Source organism: Prionailurus viverrinus, chromosome D2 (genome assembly GCF_022837055.1).
Source record: "Prionailurus viverrinus isolate Anna chromosome D2, UM_Priviv_1.0, whole genome shotgun sequence".
Classification (NCBI taxonomy): domain Eukaryota; kingdom Metazoa; phylum Chordata; class Mammalia; order Carnivora; family Felidae; genus Prionailurus; species Prionailurus viverrinus.
In genome coordinates, this window is record NC_062571.1 from 23,110,491 (window position 1) to 23,124,868 (window position 14,378).

Genomic DNA, 14,378 nt, shown 5'->3' on the forward strand with positions numbered 1-14,378 from the left:
GATTTCAAGCTATACTACAAGCTATAGTAATCAAAACAGTATGGTACTGGCATAAAAAGAGACACATAGATCGGTGGAACATACTGGAGAGACCAGAAATAAACCCACGCATATATTGTCAACTTACAACACAGGAAGCAAGGATATAATGGGAAGGAACAACCTTCAATAAATGGTGATGAAAAACTGGACAGGTACATGCAAAACAATGACCATTATCTTACACCATACATAAAATTTACTCAAAATGGATTAAAAACCTGAACATAAAACCTGAAACTATAAAACACCTGGAAGAAAATATAGATGTTAAGCTCCTTGACATTGGTCTTTAATAATGTTTCTTTCTTTCTTTTTTTCTGGATATGACTCAAAAGGCAAGGGCAACAAAAGCAAAAATAAACAAATGGGACTACATCAAGCTGCAAAGCTTCTGTTCTGTGAAGGAAACCATCAGTCAAACAAAAAAACAGGCTAATGAATTGGAGAAGATGTTTGTAATTCATATATCCAATAATGGGCTAATGTCCAAAATATATAAAAAGGTCATACAACTCAATAACAGAAAAAACCCCAATCTGATTCAAAAATGGTCAGAGGACCTATATAGACATTTTTCCAAGGAAGACATACAGATGGACAAGATACATGAAAAGATGCTCAACATCATTAATCCTTAGGGCAATACAAATCAAAACCACAATGAGACATCACCTCACACCTGTCAGAATGGCTAGTATCAAAATGACAAGAAATAACCAATGTTGGCTAGGATGTGGAGGAAGAAAGGGAATCCTTGTACATTGTTGGCAGGAATGTAAATTGGTGCAGCCACTGTGGAAAATAGTGTGGCGGTTCCTCAAAAAATGAAAAATAGAATTATCATATGACCCAGCATTTCACTTTTGTGCATCTATCTGAACTGATATCTAGGTATCTAGTATTTGGAGAAAATGAAACACTTATTTGAAAAGATGCATACATTCCTATGTTCATTGTAGCATTATACAATAGATAAGATGGAATATTACTCCGCCACAAAAAATAGTGAAATATTGCCATTTGAACAACATGGATGGACTTTGAGGTTATTGTACTAAGTGAATTAGGTAGACAGAGAAAGACAAATACCATGGATTTCACTTATATGTAAAATCTAAAAAACAAAACAAAACAAAACCCAGACTCATACATACAGAGACAGACTGGTAGTTTCCAGAGGGGAGGAGAGTTGGGAAGAAGGGCAAAGAGGATGAAGGAGATCAAGAGGTACAGGCTTCCCATTATAAAATAAATAAGTCATGAGAATGTAGCGTACAGCATGGGGAATATAATCAATAATGGTGTATTAACTTTGGCAACATATGGTAGCTAGACTTACTATGGGAATCATTTCACAATTATACATGTGTTGAATCACTAGGTTGCACACAAGAAACTAATATAATATTGCAAGTCAATTATATGTCAATAAAAAAATTCATTATCAAAAAATAAATGAAAGAAAAATTAGAGACTTAAAACATAAAATAAACATCTGAGAATGGATCTCAAGGCACTCTCTGATGCTGCCAAAATGGGGAGAAGACTCAGATATCTGAGTGTCTGGGACCTCAGCTCCATATAGTGTCTTTCTTGTGGAAAAACAAATAATATTTTTTATTTAAAGACTAATATAAATGTATTATTGACTACAATGGCAAATTTGTATCAGTTAAGATAAAAATAAAAGTTCATATGTTTTGAAAAGAACACCCCTTTTTTTGGAGGACACATTAGGGAGTGCTCAGGTCTCCCTGAGGGTATAATTCACACATCTCTGCCATTAGTGTCCCCTGGCCTTTGGGTGGAGAGCACAGCCTTGGTATCATGTGGGACATTCAGAGGCCATTCTTTCTGGATATTTAACTAACCACTGCCAGCACTCTTTCCAGTGATAGACTGTACACACACACACACACACACACACACACACACATATTCCTTTTTTGATTTGTAAAAAAGATAACACATTCCACATGCTATTTTAAGTCCTGAATTTTACTTTAACAATATATCTTGGAGATTATCTATATCAACCCATAAAGAGCTTCATCTTTTTTTTAATAGCTGTACAAGTGTTCTGATGTAGTATAATTTATTTAACCAACATTCTGTTGATGTTTTCAGCCTTTTGCTATTTAAACTTCTCGCTGCAATGATGTAAGTCATTTTGCATATGAGAGCATCTTTTGTTCTATAAATTCTTGAAGAGGAATAACTGGGTCAAAGGATATGTACATTTGCAGATTGCCTTTCACAGAGGTTGTTCTAATTCCTACTTCCTCCAGCAACATAGGAGAATGCCTGCCTCCCCACACCCCCACCAACACAGTCTCTTACAGAAGTTTGATTTCTGCCAAGGGACTAGGTACAAAATGATACTTCTCAATAGTCGTAAAGTGTATGTATCTCTCCTACTGTGAGTGATGTTCAACCGATTTTTATAGGTTTTACGTTGCTGGGGACAGTTTGTTCATATCATTTGGTTATTTTTCAGTTGGGTCATTGGTTTGCTCCTTATTGGTCTCTAGAAATTCTTTATACATTTAGGTTAACCAGCATGGTTTCTATTGGAAATATTTTTTCCTTCCAGTTCTGCTATTTGTCTTTATTTTTCCTACAGAACATTGTGACTTTTGTGTTTTAGGTATGTCATAAATATAAAGATATTCTGCACTCTGAGATTATTAAATAATTCTCCCATTGTTTCTTGTATCACTTGTAATATGCTATTTTCTTAACATTTTTGTACCACTGGGAATTTTTCCTGGTATAAGGTATAAGGTATGGGATTCAACTTGATTTTTAGATGGCCATCCAGTTGACCCAAAGCCTTTAATTGAATCTTTTCTATCTTCTCCATTGATTTGAGATATTATCTTTAAAGTATATTAAATTTATCATATCCAAAATTTCCAGATGCTTTTAGGTCTATTTCTGGACTTTATACTCTCTTTCATCCATCTTTCTATTCATGTATCAGTACTATACATTTTTTTAATGGTTATTTATTTTTGAGAGAGACGGAGACAGAGTGCGAGTGGGGGAGGGGCAGAGAGAGAGGGAGACACAGAATCAGAAGCAGGCTCCAGGCTCTGAGCTGTCAGCACAGAGCACGACGCGGGGCTCAAACTCACGAGCTGTGAGATCATGACCTGAGCCGAAGTCAGACGCTTAACCGACAGAGCCACCAGGTGCCCCAGTACTATACATTTTTCAATCGCTATAAATTTACGATAGGCTTTAATTTTTGATTTGGAAAAAAATCTGGTAATTTTTCTCAGGACTTTCCTGACCACTTTCGCTTGCTTATTTTTCCATCTAAACTTCAGAATCAGCTTATTTAATAAAGTTTAAGAAGATAATATATTATTGGCTTTGTATAACACATTGACATAGAGGGGACTGCTGGCTTTATATTACCTTTACAGTGCAGAGGTCCTGCCCCTTGTTTAGTGTGATCCAATGGATGTCAGACTCTCACAAATATAACAAATCAGATATAATACCATTCTGCCTATGGGTTTGAGTGAGTGATGGAGAAGAGAGGCAACCAGAAGTAATTATTACTCTTTCCTGGGGAGTAGAGCAGAAAACCTGTTCTTCCATGGGAAGGTGAGAAGCAGATGCATGTAGGTGTTTACCATTAATAAGAATTTGAAGGGTACCTGCCAGGGATTCCTCTCGGTACGTTTCAGTGGCTGACAATCACAATTTGATCTTGTGATTCCAGAGAGCTGAGACACTAAGGGTTTATGTGGAGTATTCCATGTGCTGAAAAGGATGGTGAGAGTCAGGGCTTTAGAGTCCAAAGAGACTGAGTCTGAATCCCATCCTGCCAATTGTGTGATTTGGGGCACTTAATTTCTCCATCTAGCACTTCTCTCACCTTTATAAATACCCTGCAGAACTCTCAGTGTTAGAATTAGTATATTTCACGATTCTAGCACAGCACCTGGCATACGTTATGTAGTGAATAAATAGTTTGATGCACATTTTGTACCAAAGACAAACTCAGTTTCTCTCAAGGCCTTGGCAAACTTCTGCAGAGAGTGGCCCTGTTCCCTAAGCTCCACACAGAAGGCACCTAAAAGGACAGGCCTTTATGTTTCTGGAATTGCAAGTATTTCAACTCTTGCTGTTGGTCTGGTGACTCACTCAGGTTCTCTCATCTCAGTGCATTGACATGCATCTCATTTCACAGGAATTTTTTTTTCATGCTTTGGTGTCATCCTCAAATGGAGATATTTTAACCATAAACAAATAGAAACTTGATCCTTAAGAAGAAGTCCTGAATATTTTTCCTGATTATGATCTTTCACATATGCTCATTTAAGAAAAAATAGAAAATGGAGAAAAACATAAGAAAATAAATATTAGTTGTAATGACATGAAACAGAAAATGTTTATTAGTATATTATTCTGGGCTTATTTCTGTGTCTACACCCTCCTCCATGGACCTTGATTTTGACATTTACATCCACACTTGTGTAGACATGAACACCCATATTCACACCGATATGTAATTGGATCATACTTTAATAATTTAGTGTCTTGTTTTTTTAACATTAGATCATATCTTTCTTCTATGTTTTATGAAATTTCTGGTAATATAATTTTTTATTGCTGCATAATATTTGGTATATTTTCCTTTTAAAAGTCAAGAATTAAAGGGGTGCCTGGGTGGCTCAGTCGGTTAAACATCTGACTTCAGCTCAGGTCATGATATCATAGTTCGTGAGTTCGAGTCCCACGTTGGGCTCTATGCTGACAGCTCAGAGCCTGGAGCCTGCTTCTGATTCTGTGTCTCTCTCTCTCTCTCTCTCTGCCCCCTCCCCCACCAACTCACACTCTGTCTCAAAAATAAGTAAACATTAAAAAAATTCAAAAAAAAGTCAAGCATTATGCAAGCAGATGTCTCCACTGACACTAGTTAGGGAGTGGACATAAAGATCAGAGAATTATTATTTACTGTTTTCATTTAAATACTAAACAAGTGAACTAATCACTTAGTTTCTGAAAGCTTAGAATAATAAATGAAAGCGCTTAAAATCATTGTACACTGTTTTTTGTCCATTTTTTAAGAAAAAGATTTGAATATTTTTCAGACTTATTACTGAGTAACTTGCGCAACACTATTTTTACAAGGGGCCCAACAAAAAGCAAGGGTTATGGCCTTCCTTTCCTTTCCAGAACACAGAGTGTTTATCCTTTTTATGGGGGCAAAGTTGAGATTTTCCATAAAGCAAAACAACCTGGAAATCTAGGGTGATTTACTTGAGCCAAATGGTAAATAAAAAGCAAATAAAGTAAATTAAGAAATACTTGTGGGAGAGCAAACTAGATCACGTCTGTCATCCCACCATGACCCCTTTGTGCTGTGTCTCTGGTGGTTGACCACAAGATGTCACTATGGCTTTTTTAATCCTAGTAATCACGTAGCTGGCTGGGGGTGGGGAAAGAGCAAGGAAAGAATCTTACAGTTCTATGCAAAATGAAATCGTACTTTTTTTTTCCTGGCAGGCAGCCAGGCTAATAAAAAAAAAATGTTTTTAAAACCAACACTATGAATTCAAAAGGCTTTCAAGAAACATCTGCACAGTGAAACTGTTAACTCCAAAGAAGTCCAACATTGTATTTATACTGTATAAATTAAAATGGAAAATAAAAACCCATTTGGGCCAGTATGCAAAATCTCCAAAGCAAGAGAAAAATACTTCTGAACTCAATCTATTTCAGAACGATGGCATTAAATATGGAAGATATAGTAGCTGACAACAGCCAAAATCCTGCCCAGTGAAGCTTCAAAGAACAAGTTTCCAAAAACAACTATTGTTAATTAACCAAATTTCCCTTCACGGACTCAAATTTTAGGGGAAGGAAACAAATCATTTTTTTTTAAATGCAAGCTCCTTTCATGTTACTTGGGTAAAATGGTTTTCACATATAGCTAGAACAGTCTGCAGTGTCCCCTCCATATGTCACATCTACAGGTTGGTAGAGGCGAGCTGGTGTTCTGGATTGTGATTCTGAAGAACTGAAAGTTCCTGAGTTACCAAAAAATTTATATTTCTTTATGAACGTAGAAACCAAGAAGGTGCTTTAAGAAAGCAACTATATACACAAGAAACCCTTGGATTTGAAGAGCTGTCTATTGGATGGTGTGCTGGGCTCCTACCTCATACGCAGGTGTCCACATGCATCCTTCCATCCACATGGTCACAGAGTGACTGGCATGCGATGTGACCACCCAGTGTTCTAGCAGTGGCTAGCAGCCTGACCCCAATCCTTCATCAGGAATTTGGGACTGAGTTAGTTGAGTCTCTCCTCAGATGACCAAACAGTGGCAATGCAGACTCTGGAACTGTTGGTCACCATTGTTTCCATCTTGCCAACTGAGAAGCAAAAACATAGGTGTCCGGGGAGAGGTAAGAATGAAGGGGGCACTGAGGAGCATTGACAGAGAGGGAGCTTTGATGGCATCCAGGTCCAACTTGCCCTTGAGGTCCGGAGTCATCCTCTCTTTGGTTTCCAGAGAAAGCCCAGTATCCTTATAGTAAATAGTCATTTTGTTCAACCAAACCACTCTGGTGGTTGCAATTCATTGCAATTAAAAGTATCTTAACTTCCAACTTTTCAGGAAAACCTGGGGCTCAAGTCGTTGTAATTTTTTCCCTTTGCACTCCAACCCTCCTCCACTCCCCAGGTGTCTTCTGTCCCCATCATTTATTCAGACACTTAGGTTATGGTATATTTCATTTGCTCTTTTGAACCAACCCTCCTGGCTTGTTGAGGGACAGCGAATATAACCTAGAAATAATAGGGAATGCTTTGAAAGATGACTTTCAGTCTCTGTGGTCTTTGAGTGGTATGGGTCTGAACATCAGTATTCTACAATAGCACTTCCTCAAATGTGTTCCTTAGAACATTAACCTTGAAAGTGTTAAGGAAACAAAGTATTCCAAAATAAAATAAGTTGGGGTAAAAATGCAAGAAAGTCTCCTCTTGAAGGCTTATAGTTTACATTAATATAGTAAAGGCTCTGACAAAGTCCTGTAATAGAAAAGGAATCTAAATTTGTTTAGCTCAAGATTTTCCAAATTTGGGAGATAGTAGACTTCTCTGGTGTGTGTTGGGGGGGGGGGGTAGTTCATTCTTAGCGGCAACATTTTAGAATGTTACTTAAGATACTTTATAGCCAAACTGAGTTTGAGGTGAGCTCACCTTGGGAATTTTGGTAGGAAAGGCCCTGGAAAAATCTCAGTCCCTCACCCTCCTACCTCATAGCCCTTAATTAGCCAGGCAATTAGCCTGAAGGCTAGGGAATGGCCTGGACATCCAGGGCTGTCAGAGAGACTGCCTTATGGCTTCTCTTGCAGGTCCTACCTTTCCCAGAGTCCTGATTTTATGCCTTCTAAATTTTTATGTCTTCTTCAAAAGATAATATACACAAAGAAAAGTACATAAATCACAAGTGTGTAGTGATGAATTTTTACAAAGTGTTTCACACACTACTGTAACTAGCACCAGATTAAGAAATGACATCACAAGCTTCCAGTAGCCTGTTCACGCTCTTTCAAGCACTGCTCCACACAAGAGCAACCATTTTCTGACTTATGCCTTCTTTACAAATAAATGGATATATCCTGGAGGACAGGGACCAATCCTCGATCTCCTTGTATCCCTGCAGTGTCCAGCATAGGATTTAGTGAAGGCTACTTCATAAGCACAAACCCCAAGAGGACAAGTACCCACCAGACTCCTGCACAGGGTGATGGGAGGACCCTCCAGTCAGACTGGCTGGGTTCAAATCCTGCAGCTATGATTACTGCCTATCTGACTACGGGCACTCGCTTAACCTCTAAGGACCTCAATTTCCTGATTTGCAAGATTAGTCTGGATTATCTGGGGAGCCTTGAATGCCATCACAAGGATCCTTATAAGAGAGAGACAGAGGGGCGCCTGGTTGCCTCAGTCAGTGGAGCATGTGACTCTTGATCTAGGGTTTGTGAGTTCAAGCCCCATATTGGGTGTAGAAATTACTTAAAAATAAAATCTTAAAAAAAGAAGAGAGGGAGATAGAGGGAGATTTGATGCCCACACACTGAGGAGAAGGTAATGTGAGAATCAACAGAGAGATTTGCAGATGTTGGCCTTGAAGGTTGTAGTCACAAGTTTAGGAATGCCAGTCACCATCAGAATTGACAAGAGACACAGACTGGCTCATTTTCCTCTAGAACCCCCAGAAGGAGCATGGCCCTGCCAACCCTTGGTTTTGGCTTGGTGAAACTGATTTCAGACTTGTGGCCTCCAGAAAAGTAAAAGGATAAATTTCTGTTGCTTTAAAGTTTGTGACACTTTGTTACAGCAGCCATGGGGAGTTAATACGCTTACCAGGAGACAGGCATTGGGGAGACGGCAATGAAGAAGAAACAGCCTTCATGGAGCTTATATTCTAAGGTGGTAGACGGACAACCTCTAGATACATAGATGCAGAATCTAATGTCAGGCAGTGATGCTTGCTACACATACTAAAACTAAAGCAGGGCAGGGGTAGCCCAAGGGGCCTAGGAGAACAGTAGGAAATGTGTTGGGTGGGGTGTTCAGGGCTCTGCAGGTGGCCCACAGTAATGGGGAAGGCTTTGATTTTCTCTAAACATGGCTTTGGGATTTTTCACAAAGTTTGGGAAGACAGTGGGCTCCCCCGTTGTCCTAGGAGGGGGTTCTGGACTGGGCTCAAAGTTGACTGATGCACCTGTGCTCTCAAGAGATCTCCTCACCCTCTCTAGATTTTAATATCCTCACCCCAGGTAAGATTAGCTAATTTATAAGACTCCTGCTCTTCAAACAAGAAACCACTGCTCCCCACGCGGTCCTGAACCGAAAAAGGCACAGCCAGAGACACAATGGCTCCTCGGGCCGCGGCGATCCTGCTCAGGACCACTAGGGGGAGGCGGCCGAAGCCAGCTTTGCAGAGTCGAATTGTTAAGAAAAGGCTGCAGGCGTGTTGTTTTAAAAAAAGCCCTTCGCTCACTCTCACGATCTGCTTCTAATTACACAACAAGCCTAGACTCTTAACCACACACATTTCAGCCAATCCTAGATGGCCCGGGCTCCTTTTTCACCCTGAAAGCAGTGAAGCCACACGCGAAGCACTTTCAGACCAGAGAAGTGGAACAAAGAATCACTGATACGGGGTCCCACCCCCTTCCTGTCCTCCAGAGCGTCCTCGGCTGGAGAAGCGGCTTCTGTTCACATCCTTCCACCGTCCCCCCCCCCCCCCCCCCGCCCCGCCCCGCCCCGCAACTGTCCCAACTCCTGATGGCTAACGCTCAGAGTGGACAGCAGTCCCTTTCTTATTTCTTCCCAGAGTCATTTCATAGTTACTCTTTTCTCTCCATGCTCCGTGTTAGAGGCTGGCAAATGATCCTCCCCCACCACATGGAAGTAGAAACAAAATAATTTGGAGTCCATGCAATAAAAATCTCAATTTCAGGGCTCTAAAGGCCCTTTCAAGCGATATGACAAAGGGAGGTGGACTCTGGAGGCACTTTTAACACAAATCCTGAAAGCAATATAAGGATATAATAACAACCTTAAGAGACTGCCTTTTCCTGTTTAATCCTTCTAATGTCTAAACCCAGAAGCTGGAGAAGGTGGGGTATCAGCAAATATTTACTTACAGATTCATTTAGTAAACTTTTTTTCCTTCTTAATTCCTGGTTTTGACATAATTTCTGACTAAAAGAAAAGTTGCACAAATAATGCAAAGAATTTCCGAATTTCCTTTTCCCAGATTCCAAATATTAGCATTTTAGCATGTTTGCTTTTTTCTCTCCCTTCTCTCTCATATTGTTTTCTGAACCATTTGAGAATCAATAGCAGAAATGACACCTTTCTCCTGTTCACTATTTCTTTAAAACAAGAACGTTCTCTTACATAAGTTGCACAATGATCAAAATTAAAAATATGAACGTTAAGACATTATTATTTTCTTAATTTACAGACTTTATTCAGTTTTTTCCAATGGCCATTAATATAGGTTTTTTCATAGTAAAAGAAAGTCCCAGGTGATATATGGCACTCACTTGTCATGTCTCTATAGTCTCCTTTAAACCGAAACCATTTCTTGGTTTTTCCCTGTCTGTCTTGATCTTGACATTTTTGAAAAGTACAAGCAAAATATTTAGTAGAATGTCAATGTTTGGGTTTGTCTGATATTACTTCATGGTTAGATTCAGGATGTGCATTTTTGTTAGGAATACCATAGACATGATGTTGTGTCTTAGTGCATTACATCTGGAAGCACATGATGTTGATTTGTGGCATCACTGGTGTTACTAACTTTGATCACCTATTAGGGTGACAGTAAATATATGAAAGCTATAATATATATTGTATATTATATATAATATATAAGCTAAATATCATAACATATCATATCATAATATGAAATGTGCCAGGCTAATGTGCTAGGCTAGTGGTTCTTAAACTTTTGGTCTTAGGAATGCTTTTCACTCTTACACATTTTTGACGGTCTCAAAAAGCTTTTGTTGGAGCACCTGGGTGGCTCATTCGGTTAAGTGTCTGACCCTTGATTTCAGCTCATGTCATGATCTTGCCTCAGATCATTATCTCATGGTTTGTGAGATTGAGCCCCGTGTCAGGGAGCTCATGGAGACTGCTTGGGATTTTCTCTCTCCCTCTTTCCCTCTGCCCCGTCCCCACTTACACACGTGTGTGCTCTCTCTCAAATAAATAAACATCGAAGAGCTGTTCATTTTATTTATTTTTTCTTTATTTTATTTTTGAGACAGAGAGAGACAGAGCATGAATGGGGGAGGGTCAGAGAGAGAGGGAGACACAGAATCTGAAACAGGCTCCAGGCTCTGAGCTGTCAGCACAGAGCCCGACACGGGGCTGGAACTCATGGACTGTGAGATCATGACCTGAGCTGAAGTCGGACGCTTAACCGACTGAGCCACCCAGGCGCCCCAGAAGAGCTGTTCTTTATTTTAGTTATAGCTATTAGTGTTTACTGTATTAGAAACTAAAATGGAGAAATTTAAAAATGTCGAATTATTAATATATTTAAAAATATCAATAATAGGGGCACTTGGGTGGCTTGGTCGGTTAAGCGTCTGACTTTGGCCCAGGTCATGATCCCACATTTCATGGGTTCGAGCCCCGCATTGGGCTCTGTGTTGACATCTTGGAGCCTGGAGCCTGTGTCAGATTCCGTGTCTCTTTCTCTCTCTGCTCCTCCCCTTCTTGCACTCTGTCTCTCTGTCTCCCAAAAGTAAATAAACATTAAAAATAAAAAAAAAACAATAGTAAACCTGTTACATAGTAATATACATAATACATGAAAAATAACTATATTTCCCAAACAAAAAAAATAGTGAATATAATGTCATTGTTTTGCATTTTTGCAAACTTCTTTAATCTCTGGCTTAATAGAGAGCAGCTAGATTCTCATACCTGCTTCTGGATTCAATTTGTTGCAATATGTTTTTGGTTGAAGAAGATGAAGAAAAAAATACATATGTAATTGGAAAAAGAAGGGGTATTTTAGTAGCTTTTTCTAGACTGTGGATAATCTTTGATACTGTCCCAAAACTCAGTAATTGATAGTTTCTTAAAGGTTAGCTACAGTGTAGAATCTAAAACCATTATCAATAAACATTTTGTTCTCCATTACAGTAAAATCTACTGGCTTATCATGCATTTTGGATGGATCTTTTACCCAGGCACGATTTTGTTAACATTGTACACTAGTCACTTGAAAAAAATTGGCTCCCTGAGTTACACGTCTTCTAAATGTTGCCACTTCTTTCAACAACAACAACAACAATGACAAAGATCACATTTGTTAATAACACCACTGACCTCTTCAGAAAAGTGTACAGACATTGACAAGCTGTGAAACTCACATTAGTGGATATAAATTTCCCAAAATTTGAGTTTTCACTCAAATGCTCAAATTTTTATTATTGGCAACAAATACCATCAGTTGTTTTCTCTGAAGTGACAGGTTTACTTTGTTTATTTTGGAGAAATGCCCACTAAATTCCCACTTCTGAATAACCATGGTGTATCTGTCAGTTGTTTCAAGTACAAGTAGCGCAGCTCACAACGCAGACTGGTGCACAGGTGCTCTTCTGGACAACAACTGAACTTGAGTGTGCAGGAGAGTGCTCTGTGCCTGCTTCCCATTTGTCATGCAGAAGGTTAAACGGGCAAGCAGTTGGGGCGCCTGGGTGGCTCAGTCAGTTAAGCTTCCGACTTTGACTCAGGTCATGATCTCACGGCTTGTGGGTTCAGGCCCCATGTCTGGCTCTGTGCTGATAGAGCAGAGCCTGGAGCCTGCTTTGGATTCTGTGTCTCCCTCTCTCTCTGCCCTTCCCCTGCTCCTGCTCTGTCCCTCTCTTCTCTCTATCAAAAATAAATAAACATTAAACATTTTTTTTAATAGGCAGGCATTCGAGGATCAGGATTTAATAAAATTAATACATTTTAATGGTTAATCAAGGACATCTTAAAGTAAAACTTTCACAGAGTTCCTGGATTGCTCAGTTGTTTATGCGTCTGACTTTGGCTCAGGTCATCATTTCGCAGTTTGTGAGTTCAAGCCCCGTGTCGGGGTCTGTGCTGACAGCTCAGAGCCTGGAGCCTGCTTTGGATTCTGTGTATCCCTCTCTCTCTGACCCTCCCCTGCTCTCACTCTGTCTTTCTCTTTCTCTCTCTCAAAAATAAATAAACATTTAAAAAAACTTAAAAACAAAGTAAAACTTGTACTTTACAACGACTACAGTCCGACACGGGGCTACTACCTTGATTTGTGCTAAGGTGACAACAGTTTTACATGCCATTGCTCTTGTAATTTGTGCAAATGTCAACATAGTGAAAAAGGCAAATAATGTCTCAATAGTATGAGAAAAATATTGTGAGCTGAACGTGTCTCCAGGACTCCCAGGGTCTGGGGAACACACTTTGAGATGACAATAAAACACAACTATCTATGTAAATACACATATTATGTCCTCCATGAACTTAACATCTAATTGAACCAGCAGACCATCTGACAAGAAGCAGGGTGACGGAAGAGTTTACAGGTATATATAAGTTATTGGTGATATTTCAGTTCTTGTTTTGGTCATACACACGTGGAAGTTGGTTATGGTATAAGTCTGTGCTGTCCACTGGCCACATAGGACTAGTGATCACTTGAAATATGACTAGATCTAATTAAGATATTCTGTAAATGTAAAATACATACCAGATTTTGAAGGCTTCATATAGAAAGAAAAGAATGTAAATATCTGATTAATAATGTTTGTATGTATTATATGTTGAAGTGGTAATCTTTTGGATATATTGGTTTAAATAAAGTACATTATTAAAATTAAGTTCATCTGTTACTTTATACTTTTTAAAATGGAGCTATTAGAAAATTTACAGCTATATATGTGGTTTCCATTATATTTCTACTTGGCAGAACTATTACAGATAAATATATACCCAGATAAAATAAAACACTGATTATAAAACAGGGTCAAGCATAGACCAGTGATGATAACGCATTACAAACCAAGGATTAGTTTTCAACTGATTCTGTGCCCATAAGGTCAAGGGAAAAAACGAACTTTATGTTTAAACAGGATAATTAAGGTTTTCGAAATCATTTGATAAAGGTTCAGGTTGCTAAGGGAGCACAGAGGGCTGGGTAGCTAACCTAGTCTTGGGAAGATCACAGAAAGATCTCTTCCCAGAGAAAGAGATGTCTCAGCTGCAACTAAAGGAAAATTAGAAAATTTTCAGCCCACTTGGAGAACTCCAAAATTTATGGGGGCTATTGTGATTCTGCTACATCACCACCTGCAGCTATTTACATAAAACTTCGTTTTCCCTGAGGCACTTGTATTTGAAGGGGAGGTTTATTTTACTTTTCTGCATTTCTCAAAAGAATCATGAATTTAAAATTATATATTTTAAAATCTGGGAAACATCCCGGCTCATACTAAGAGATACTTTGGAATTACTATTTAGTTTTATAGACACACATGGGGTTTTGCTTATCCACATCTTGCCAAAAATGTGACCTTTAGCATCCAGGGTAGTAAAATCCTGACTCCATTATACATAGAGCTGCACATGGCTCTCAGCAAGAGGGAAAGTAAAATAGGAAAAGTCTGCAAAGACATAAAAATGATACTATGGTTAATTCTGCAATGACATTACATCGCTATTACGGTTAATGCCAAAACGAGCAGAGGGACCCCGAGTGTCAGGACCTTGATAATTAGCGATCTTCCAGCCTATTTGCTATCATGTTG